Here is an 11,956-nt window from a genome sequence, read left to right as displayed (position 1 = left end):
ACACACACACACACACACACGCACAGGCACACGCACACGCATGCATGCACACGCACACACTCTTTCTTATTCGGCCGCAATCACCACCACTGCATGTGTTCCCAAATTGCAGCCGTTCGTTCGTTCTATTTTCCTCTCAGAGTGAGAGGGACCTAATCAGCACAAATTGGCACTAATCTTGATTCAGCGTTTCACAGAGAGAGAGAGAGAGAGAGAGAGAGAGAGAGAGAGGAGGAGGGATGGGGATAGAGAGAGCGGGAATTTGTGACCTACCGACTTGTTGAGTGTGTGCAGCACTCCAGTGGAAGTGGCGTGGCGTGGCGTGGCTAGTAGGCTCTTGCTCCCTCGTCACATGTACTTCCTGTGGAGACGCACAGAGACAAGAGGGGAAAGTGTGTGAATGCGTGTGTGTGTGTGTGTAGTGTGTGAGATTTAGGAATGATGACACACCTGACGTAGAAGCCAAGCGCCGTAAAGCTCAATTCACACGAAGATAGTCGATCTCTAAGCTTGTGAGCTTATAGACCGGCTATATTTACTGTGTTCGTTCGTACGGCGTATAGAGTAGGCTATATAATTCGGCCCCATGTACGCCTCGGGGCTGATTTCACAACAGCTGTTGAAACAGTCGTCCCGACCTTCGCCGTCCTCCAACGACTCTGAAAGAGATGAATGACATTCCCCTTGTACTGTACCGTGAAGCCAAGCGCCAGTGAGCGCAAGTAATCCACCACGGTCATCATCAGTGGCATTTGGCATGACTTTGCTATCTTCTCCTATAGAAGCTGAACATATGCCTCAAGTGACTCGTTGGCACTCTGCTACCTTCATGCACGTCCAAACTTGTCTGCAAGTGGTGGAAAGTACAAAAGTACATTTGCTGTTTAAGTAATGTACTTGAGTACATTACAAGTACTTTTAACGTGTTTCAATTGTTTGAACTACCATCTCGGAGGGATGTTACTTAGATACTTGGTAGATTTGATTATTAATACACAGCCCCTATTCTATACAGTAGCTATTAGAACAACAACAACAACAACAAAAAACAGCACATTGTGAGGTTTTAGATCTGCTCTTTTGAAAACGATTCCACATACAAAAAAAGAATACTTCCACTTTTGCTTAATTTTTGCTGCCAATACCTTTGTACTTTCACTCAAGTTGACATGTTGAATACAGCACTTTTACTTACGTAAGAGAGTATTTCTACGTCGTGGTATTGGTACTTTTACGTTAAGTTAACGAAAATGCCGCTCGCCTGAATTGAGGTGGAGGGAGGGGTATGTAATATAGCCTGTCTGTCAAATGCAGATTAAAAATCGCTGCCTTATTGCTGCAAATAAAATGTCAGCAGTCTCACCTGTCGCTCAGACCAACAGGATCGCAGCGGGGTGTTGTCGACTACTGCCTTCACTCATTAGTCACTTATATAGAAGCACGCTGTCGTCGGGCAAGAAACCTCTTATCGCATATTTTAACATTTTGTGTTTTTACAATGCCCCTATAGTACTTGATCATACTACAGAGTCACACAAAAGCTTAAAAGAATAGACGATCTGCAAGCTCCAAACACATCGCGAAGTGACACATTTGAGCTTGCAGATCTGCTGCTTTGGATGGTGTTGAATTTGAATCCTGAAAAGTAACAGTTTTGGACATATGAGGTTTCCACCCCGACAGAGACGATATAAGTCTCCAAATTTTTACTTTTGTTTTTCACACAAGAGTGATGCACAGCAATAGTGAAAATAGCAGATCTGTAAGCTCATAACGCCTCGCTGCGTGACGGATTGTGAGCTTGTAGATCGGTTATTTTCACTTTTTAAATAATGGGACTTACAAGGTTTCAACGCTTCTGGTTCTGGGTGACTGACAGGCCTGGCATGTTGCAACAGCACACAGCACTCAGGTACAAATGATGTGTCTGGATAGAGCACAATGGAGGGGAGAAGTCCCGGTACTCTCATTACACTTATCCACGTAAGCCCTCTATACCCAAACAGACCTGGGTTGTAACTGCACTTAGTACGCTCTTTTTTTGCACTCGACACCACACACCGGTGGGTAGACCTACACTATTAGGTGTCGGAGGCTGGAGCACAGTAATCCGACTGCAAGACACTTACTTTAATAAAGTGTGATTAATTTTCTAAACTCCCACTGTACCTTCGACAGGCAGCCTCTGTAGACATTTTTAAAGCACAGCTCAAGACCCACTTCTACACCCTTGCTTTTAATTGATCTTTTAATTCTTTGTTATTCATGTCCTCACTGTATTGCATTACTGCTCTTGTTTTTTAAGCCTTGCTTTTCTTTTCTTTTTTTCTCCATTGCTCTGTAAAGCACTTTGAGCTGCATTTTCATGTCATGAAAGGTGCTATACAAGTTGTATTATTATTATTATTACTAGGTTTTATGAGTGTATAAAAGGTAGAAAACATGTTTGAATAAATGACTAGTTTTTACCTTGCAGATATCACCTCTTAGTTTTCAGCCACTGTTATTCAAACCAACAGTGGTTTGAATAACCGAGACTTTCGATCGATACGCGAGGTAGACAGTCAGACTTTGACGGGTTAGACTTTGCGCCACTGCACATGCTCCTGTGTCGTATATTACGGAGCCACATCACAATGAAATATCCATATACCGGTAATGTTGTATAATGTTTGTGCAGGACAAACCTTCACTGACTGAGTTTCTGCATGCTAGCTCTGAGAGGCTTGATATACACCTGCTCCACAGACTGGCGCTGTATAGTGCCGTGTGCAATGAGCTGATCACAATACAAATCTTAAAACGCAGTATGGCACGGTAAGTGCTAGTGAAATAAACTCTGACATTATTTTGTCAGTCTGAAAATTATAAGAACCTAATCTAATCTCCTGATTATTTATTGATTCCTTAAGTTTATTTTATCTATGTATACAGTATATATAGCAAAAGTATTAGTTGGACTTGCTTGAGTTGGGGGAGTATAGGCTACATTCCAGTATGGAATGTCTCTGTGCATTACTGTTTTCTTAAGTGCATTGCTTGCGAGTAGAGGTATGGTAAAGTGACAGCTTATAGGGCCTGTCTGGTATTATAAACATGCCGATCATTTCCTGGTAATAGCTGTAAAAACAAACTGAATGGTTTCCGTGAGGAATAATAGATGTTCTTTAGCAAAGGAGAATGCCTGGAATATAGTAGATAAACCCGCGCACAATTCATTTGAAAATGTTTGATAATGTCTGACGAGTTTTTTTAATCTTGGAAATATCCGTTGCACATAATGACAAGCCCACAACGGGGACACGTCAGGTTGAAAGTGTCTAAGCAGGTCCAATACTATGACCAGGGAGGAGGTTTGTGATCTAAAAGGGTCAAAAGGCCATTTTTAATTTCATTTCCACTTTAAAGGAAGGAAGGAAGGGAGCCATTTATGATGATGAAATAAAGAACGCAGACAGTGCATGCAAATGACACACACACACACACACACACACACACACACACACACACACACACACACACACACACACACACACACACACACACACACACACACACACACACACACACACACACACACACACACACACACACACACACACACACACACACACACACACCTCAGCCAACTCTCCAATGTGACATTGAGCTATAATCAGATTCTCTCAGAGTGTTGGCTAAACAAATCTCTCTCGACCCCCCTTTTCTTTTCGGTACCTCCCCCTCCTCTCTATCTGCTGTACACCCCCATTATCTCTCTCTCTCTCTCTCTCTCTCTCTCTCTCCAATCAGTAGAAGAGTTTTCAGAGGACTCGTTCATATTTACTCGATCGTTACTCGCTACTCGCTTGTCAACAAGCTGAATAATGAATAAGCAACCAAACCAACATTCAAACAATTAAGGACAACCAAGCACTTCCCTATTCGTAGCATACAATGGGCTTTCCTTGGTTGAACTGATTTTTATGCTATATTTACTCATTTCTGCTGCGGACCCCCTGGAACACTACCCTAAAGGACCCCTAGGGGGTCCCCGGACCCCATTCTGAGAGGCACTGATGTATAAATATGACACCATATGACAGTCAGAAATAGGCTGTATAGCCTACAGCATCATGACAGCAGGAGATCTGTGGTGACACAGCAGTGATGTGTTGACGTGAGAACCAGTGAGTCTGCTGATGCATGAGCGACATCACACACGCATTTTTATCTCTATTCCTATTCATTAATATATCATATTCTACTATCTTTCTGGGGGCATTTGGACCTACACTCATCTCATCATATACTGTATATATAATATGCACACGCACGCACACACACACACACACACACACACACACACACACACACACACACACGCGCACACAAACGAGGAGGGTGTCAACGACATTGACCTGACCATTATAGATTTTTGCATCTGCCAAAAAGCTGCTATACGTATACCGCTGTTCTCCAAAACACAAGCGAACACATGCATTCTATTCTACAATAGCTTAAGTGACGGTTGCTGTGTGACACATTCCATGTGTTGCTGAACGGGTACTATCTCTGTGCCCAAATCTGTCTCTCACTTTGCACAGGAGATCACACTCTGTGCCATTCTATATATACAGTGCTATAATATATATAAGTATCTATATCCAGTGTCTCTGCAGTCGGGCAGAAACCAACTATGTCCAAAATATTAGGTTGGAAGGAAATTAACAATAATACAATTATAAGTCTTTAAAACAACAACACAACACTAGCGCCTCATCAAAGTTGGTATATGGTGACGTATCATCGATTTACCCAACGGCAGCTCCAAGTGGAGTTAGGAGCGGAGGCAGTGAATGTGGAGATAGTAGTCTCAGTCGTGGATTTAGGTGGTTTGACCGACAGTTTGAGGATCCAATGTAGTTAGGTTTAGTTATAGTGCTTTTTTTAATACTTTGCATTGGTTAAATATTTGTAAAACCCACACACAGACGTAAAGGGTGTTCAATAGCATTGATTTATGAAATAACAGAAATACGGAGATTTTAGGTTTGCGCCCCAACAGCGATGACATGCACACACACACACACACACACACACACACGCACGCACAAGCACACGCACACACACAGATGTGTGTGTGCGCACAAGATGACTGTGAATATTGTGCTTCCTTTATTTATATTTAGACCATGGTGCACCTAGCCTTGTGCACACCTGACACCGTTATCTGACTTTGTTACCTAACATTGTTCCTGTTGTCTGACTTTGTGTTGTCTGGGTTTTTGTTCTGTATTCTCAACTGCCGTGACTACTTCTGAAAACCTGCAAAGCATTGGAAGCTTATTGTACTCCCACTCCCTTTTACGTCTGTGAACTTGGTGTCGTGACAATAACAACTTGACTTCGAAGTTAAAGAAAATAAAACAAAAAAAGTGAGAGTGAGAGAAGATGCAGGACAGGTTAGGGTTAGGTAACAATGGCCAAAGCAAGCTCCCGTTTGACGATTGAGCTTCCCCCGCGAAATGTACACTTTGACCGGCTATAGGTGGGGTTGGCGAAAGGGCCTTTCTGTGTGGAGTTTGCATGTTCTCCCCGTGGTACCCTCACAAAAAACATGCAGTAATCCTGGTCTCTAAACTAAAACTACCTCCCCCTGGCCAGCCGGGGTGCCTGATGGAGGAGAAAGGAACTGGTCAGAATAACGTGTTCTTTCCACCCACCACGTCCTGCCGGGAAACTCTAGCCTGTCAGGTGAAAAGAAGCAGCTTGGACTCCTCATGTATCGAAGGAAGCATGAGGTCAGTTCGCTGCCCCCCCAGGTTGGTAAACTTGGCAGATGAAGTGTAGCGCCCAGGATTATAGATTAGATAATTGACACTGGGTGAAAAAATGGGTTGCAAAATCGTGGGATACAAATTTAGAAAATAAAATAATCTAGAACGGAACCAGTTCTAGAACCAAAGTTATTTGGGTTATTTGAGGGGTGTGGTTGTATTGTATCTGGTTTCTACCATTGTACCATTGTACACTGTATAGAGACTTAACCAGAACTGGAGAGCAGAAGAGAGGTTTGTGAGACACGGCAGACAGCAGATGAGATGTTCCGATGTTTATTTCAACAAAGTACAGCAAAGCACACAGCATAGCTCACGCAAGGTAGTGACCAGCCCCAATTGACTGACCCTCATACAAAGTAATGGCATTAAGTATACAGTTTCATAGACAGAGGTGAGGATATAGGCGTGTTCACTGCTTCTCTGAAGACGAGATGCTTACCCATTGATACATTTTGTCCCCTGAGTAGAGGGTCTCGGGCCGACACCCATTGATGTAGGTGACAACAGGATGAGCACACAGGAACACACATTACTTATGAAATATGTAGAATTATTGGTTCCCAGATATTACAGGTGCAGAGTGGGTGGTGTGCACGGAGAACAGAGAAAGATGGGGTGGTGGAAGGTGCAGTGCATGTGGCTTGGGGAACACAGAGAGATGGCTGTTGTAGGGTGCAGAGTGGGTGGTGTGCGTGAGAACACAGAGAGATGGCTGTTGTAGGGTGCAGAGTGGGTGGTGTGCGTGAGAACACAGAGAGATGGCTGTTGTAGGGTGCAGAGTATGTGGGTTGGCAGTGCTTGTGGACAGATGTCACCTTGTAGCCTGTAGACCCAGTGTGCTGGTTAGCATGGGGCGCTAACGATGCAGGCCTACACACTCATCCATTCTGTCTCTGAGCAACGCTATAATAATGACTGCAGTGGATCCATTGGAACACGCAGGCTTTTTTTCCATCTCCCGAAAAAGTATGTTTTGGACATAGAAGCAGCAAGGTTTTTGCCCAACAGTGACAATATTGGCTGACAGCTGGATAGTGGTCACCATAAATCAGTGGTTTTCAGAAACTTTTTTTTTGTCAGGTCAAGTCCAAAGTCTCAAGACACACCTGTATTCCCTCCTATCCTGCAAAACCTCTATGCATGTGTCAACTGGCATCACTCTTACATACTACCCGAGAGATGGTTGACAGCCGGATAGACGGTAGACGGCACCCGGGTGAGCAGTGTGGGTGTCAGTGTCTGCCATGAGGACTGAGGAGGAAGCCCATGCAAGAAACCCACGTGAGGCGTTTAGGAGGGCCATAGAAATGTTAATGCTAATGTGTGTATTGCAGCGTCAGCCTCTCGCCGCCGGGGGGGAACAAGTTAAGAACAACAAGTTAACAACAACAACCACAACTAGCAATGCGACGCCTACAAAGAAAGCCTGCACTGCCAGACTGCACAGTGATGACTACATGACATTTGGCTTCACGTTTACTGGGGATACATCTAATCCGATTCCACTGCACGTGCATCATTTGTGGAGAACAGCTTGAAAACAGAGGTTCCCAGTAAGCTGAAGCGTCACCTTCAAACATGATCAACTCGCTACGAAGGACAAAGTCTTTTTCGTGAGTTTGAATGAAGTTAAAAGGAGAAAGACACAGCAAAGTAGGCAAGTGACTTGATATGCAGTACCACCGAGGTTTCTGAAAAAAAGCCTTGGAATTAAGCTACAAAATATCACAGCTCATGACGAAGTAAAAAGAATAACACATATTTCGAACCAAACCCGCCCTCTGGCGGCAGGCTGTGTGGACAAAGGGAAACTGGGCAAGCATGACATGTTTCCGTGCAGTAACGCTGGATACGCATGCAATCGTGATTTGTGTGGGGTCATTTCAGAGCATTTGAAAGCTCACACAAATTAAGTGCTCAAGTTTAAGACCACTATTGTGGCCAAAGATTAGTTTTTGTCTTTACAACATGTTTTGTGTTTTTTTGTGTTTAAGTATTACTTTGCACTGAAAAACATTGTGTGTGCTATTTTATTAGATTTTCAGGTGAGGGAATTTAGGCTGATTAGGCCCACTGGCAGAGCCTTTTGTGGTGGTTCCGGAGAACCGTGGGTCCGACCGACTCAAGTCCGGGCACTGCCCTCCCTGCGGGGGTGTGGACCGCGTGTGTCGAATATGAAGTCGGTGGGGCAAATGGTTCTCGAGTTGCATGCATTACAACTGTACACACACCCACGCAGATACAGTACGCAGAGACGTGGCACATTTATAGTAGGATTCTAATTCATATTAATTAATATACTTGGTAGTTAAAAGGGATGCCATGTTGGATAAAATATTTATTTTTATGGTATATAATTTCTCTCTGCATTTGTCTGTCTGTCTGTATGTCTGCCTCTCTCTACCTGCATGCCTCCTTGCATTCCTACCTGTCTGCCTGTCTGTCTCTGTGTGCCTGCCTGTCTGCCTGCCTGTCTGCCTGCACGCCCGTCTGTCTGTCTGTCTGTCTGTCTGTTTTCCTGCCCTTGGCTAGGCGTTCCAGTGTCTCTGGCAGTGAGGCTATAGCATCAAGCATGCTGCTGGTAGGAGGCTTTGGCTGTGTCTCACCGCTCCAAATTCCATATTTATGAAAAAAATGACTCCCCAACAGCCTGCTACCATGTCTCTCTCTCTCTCTCTCTCTCTCTGTGCGTAACTCGGAGAGTGTACAAATGTGACCATTTGCGGGTCCATTTGGTTACACTTGACACAGTTGGACACAGTTGAAATCTACACTAAAATCCATAAATTAACACCAACATGCAAACTTCTGTAAAAATAATACAATGGACTTTGAACACTCTGATCGCGTAAATGCAACCAAATGGACCCTTACGGGTCCATTTGGTTGCATTTGCACGCGCTCAGAGTTCAAATGACTCTCAGGATTTCCCTGTGTGGCGTTTCTATCAAGGTGTCTGGCTGCTTCTGTGTGTCTGCTATAATGACTAGCTATCCTGCATCTACTGTACGGCGCGGAGCGCAGACAGGCAGACTTTTCCTCTGGCGTTGGCAGAAAATGTTCAAAAGAAATCAATATGGCTCATTCCTCACAGTGCAGCCAAACACACACACACACACACACACACCAAAAAATACAGTTGTGACAGCATAGTGTGACTTTCCAATACCGGCCTGGGATTGTATATAATTCATAGAATTCTGGGCCTATTCCAAAAACACACACACACACACACACACACACACACACACACACACACACACACACACACACACACACACACACACACACACACACACACACACACACACACACACACACACACACACACACACACACACACACACACACACACACACACACACACACACACACACACACACACACACACACACACACACGCGCCATTGTCGCATATTTACAATACCGTGGTGAAAATGCTCTGGTTCTCACCAACTCTTGGTCGGCTGTGTGTGTGTGTGTGTGTGTGTGTGTGTGTGTGTCTTCCTGCCACCTATTTCAATATCAATTGATTACAGTTCACAACTGTTTCCTGTATGAGCTCATAACACTCTGGTTCCGGTGCGGTGAAAAGAAATAGCGGAAATGAAAATTCTGCTGGCTTATGCTGCTATGGGGACGCAGTTTATGCTGCTATGGGGACGGGGTTTTTAGAATCGTAATATCGAATTCTTCTTCTTTTTGGGTCAAAACAAGCTAGATTTGCGCCTCATTTCTCTAAACGGTATGATCCTCGGTTACACATTGTATGTTTTGGGTCATTTCTCTAAACGGTATGATCCTCGGTTACACATTGTATGTTTTGGGTCATTTCTCTAAACGGTATGATCCTCGGTTACACATTGTATGTTTTGGGTCATTTCTCTAAACGGTATGATCCTCGGTTACACATTGTATGTTTTGGGTCATTTCTCTAAACGGTATGATCCTCGGTTACACATTGTATGTTTTGGGTGAATTAAATAACAATCGCTGCACCCGTCAGCGAAAAGTCACTTCCTGCTTCTCGGTTTCCGAGTGAAACGGCTTTCCGAATAAGATGCTTAGCCTATTAAATGACTGGATGGCGCCCTGAGCCACCACCAGATAGCGCTGTTGGCAGTAAATGAGTTTTAATAATATATTTTTTTCCATTCTCTTATCATTTTCATTTAATTTTAACTTCTCATTTTTTATTGTAGGCCTGTTCAAATGTCCTTTTTATGAAGCTTATATAATAATAATCAATCCCTTATCTATCCCTTAAAAAGTACCCAGCTTCAATAAGTGTACAGTGTTCCACTGTAAACGTTTGCTCACTTCAAATGTCACCGTATCCTGAGTGAGTTCTCTCTCCTGATTAGATTCAATTGGTAATACAATAAAAAATACAAAAATGAATGAATAATAAGGGTAATAATATAATAATAATAATAACTTAATAATAATAATAATAATAACAGTATGCAACTTGGTTGCATACTGTTGTGTTCTCTTGGCCATCGGCCACTGCATGGCATCAAATAGTACAGTAAATGATTTGACCTACTACTGTACATGTGCCGCAGTGCTCTGCTATACCACTTCTAGCAGCTTACAGCACATGCACCTGGCAATATCATTACCTACGGGATCAATATTACTCATGCAGTGTCTGGTGCCGTGCTACGAATATCCCATTCTGACCTGAGATCAGATTCTAAAATGTCTTCTACATCCTGACAGTTTTCTGAAAAAGCTATGTTTCTATGTCAGTCGTTCTTCGAAAAAAAAAAAAAAAGCAGACCTTATGAGCTTGTAGATCTGCTATTTTTCAATAGCTAAAGCATAACACAATGCCAACACCAAAAGGGGGTTCCGCGCCCAAAATGGGATATACGAGAGCCACGTGCGTGCGCTCCGTTCATCCCCGTCTGTCAGCCAGAATAACATAATTTATCATGTCCACTCCTACAACACCTGACTCCCGCATCACTGACTCTCTCAAATGTATTAGCATACATTTCAAAAAAGCAGAGCTGCTATTTTTAGGGCCTCGAACGAACAGTAGCAACTTATAAAGCCAAGAGAGCTACTATCTGGGAAATGGGAATATGCTTGTAAAATATATGTATTTATATTCTTCTACACAGTACCTGTTCGACCGTAAGTTTAATAACCAATGTGGGAAAAGTGTACTCTCTCAATTTAATTCAATTTAATTTCAAATGAGCTTTATTGGCATGATGATGTCACGTTTGTATTGTCTATTATGTACAATTAAAAGGGAATAAATCATTGTCTAAACAGAGCTGTCACATTGCAAATTATAAGAAGCAAGCTTACAAAACCATTACAATTAAAAATTTCTGTTAAATCTCTCTTATTATCACTCTCTCTCTCTCTCTCTCTCTCTCTCTCTCTCTCTCTCTCTCTCTCTCTCTCATAAAAGTCCTGATATATTCAGCATTTTGCTTAGTACAAAAATATTTGAATATAAAGTAGGCCTAGTGATTTTTCAGAATGTTCCATTCTGAATGACACGCTTACGAGTATGACACGTTGTGACACATTGTGAGCATGTAAATTAGGCTATTTTCAGCAAAGACAGAAAAGGTACTAGTATAGAACCCTGATGGACTCCGCCTATAAACATATAAGGCGTTTTAAATGTACTTAGTGACTTTCAACCTGCCTGGGATATAAACTAAAAGTCATGTCCTTAATATAATATTGTGTTTTATATTTTGCCATTTATATATTTTGTCAATGTTTTTATATTCAACGCGTACTGTGCCGTTGTTTGTCTGCAGGCCAACCATAGTAATACAGTTCCTTATGAGGACAGTTCTGAGGGGGCTGGCATTTTCTTGGCCGTGCAATTAAAAGTACCATAAAGAACGTGTGAGTGCTGGCATTGCTTCTTCTTTTTTTTATTCAGTAAAACATGAAGTCGCTAGGTTCCAAGTATAGTCGATGTGTACTCTCTCTGCGAAAAAAAAAGCTTAGAGAAGCATTTCTATATGTAAAATATGAGATTTATGGCGTCTCTCTCTCTCTCTCTTGATACACCTAATACAACCCTGTATACCGTTATGCCCACGCCATGCAAACTTTAGGTTGACAAATAGGTATAACACATATACAGGTATAAA

General features: G+C 42.7%; 1 long non-coding RNA gene across 1 annotated transcript in view; it reads right to left on the bottom strand.

Moving 5' to 3' along the window:
- Window positions 1–291: 291 nt before the first annotated feature.
- LOC308312520 overlaps window positions 292–11,956 on the bottom strand; it is a 76,097-nt gene continuing 64,432 nt past the window's right edge. The window contains exon 3 of the long non-coding RNA XR_013963776.1: window positions 292–361. This is a non-coding gene — a long non-coding RNA (uncharacterized lncRNA). The remainder of the gene's footprint in view (window positions 362–11,956) is intronic.

Source organism: Protomyctophum bolini, assembly GCF_963924005.1.
Source record: "Protomyctophum bolini genome assembly, chromosome: 3".
NCBI lineage: Eukaryota > Metazoa > Chordata > Actinopteri > Myctophiformes > Myctophidae > Protomyctophum > Protomyctophum bolini.
This window is presented reverse-complemented; position numbering and strand designations above follow the sequence as displayed.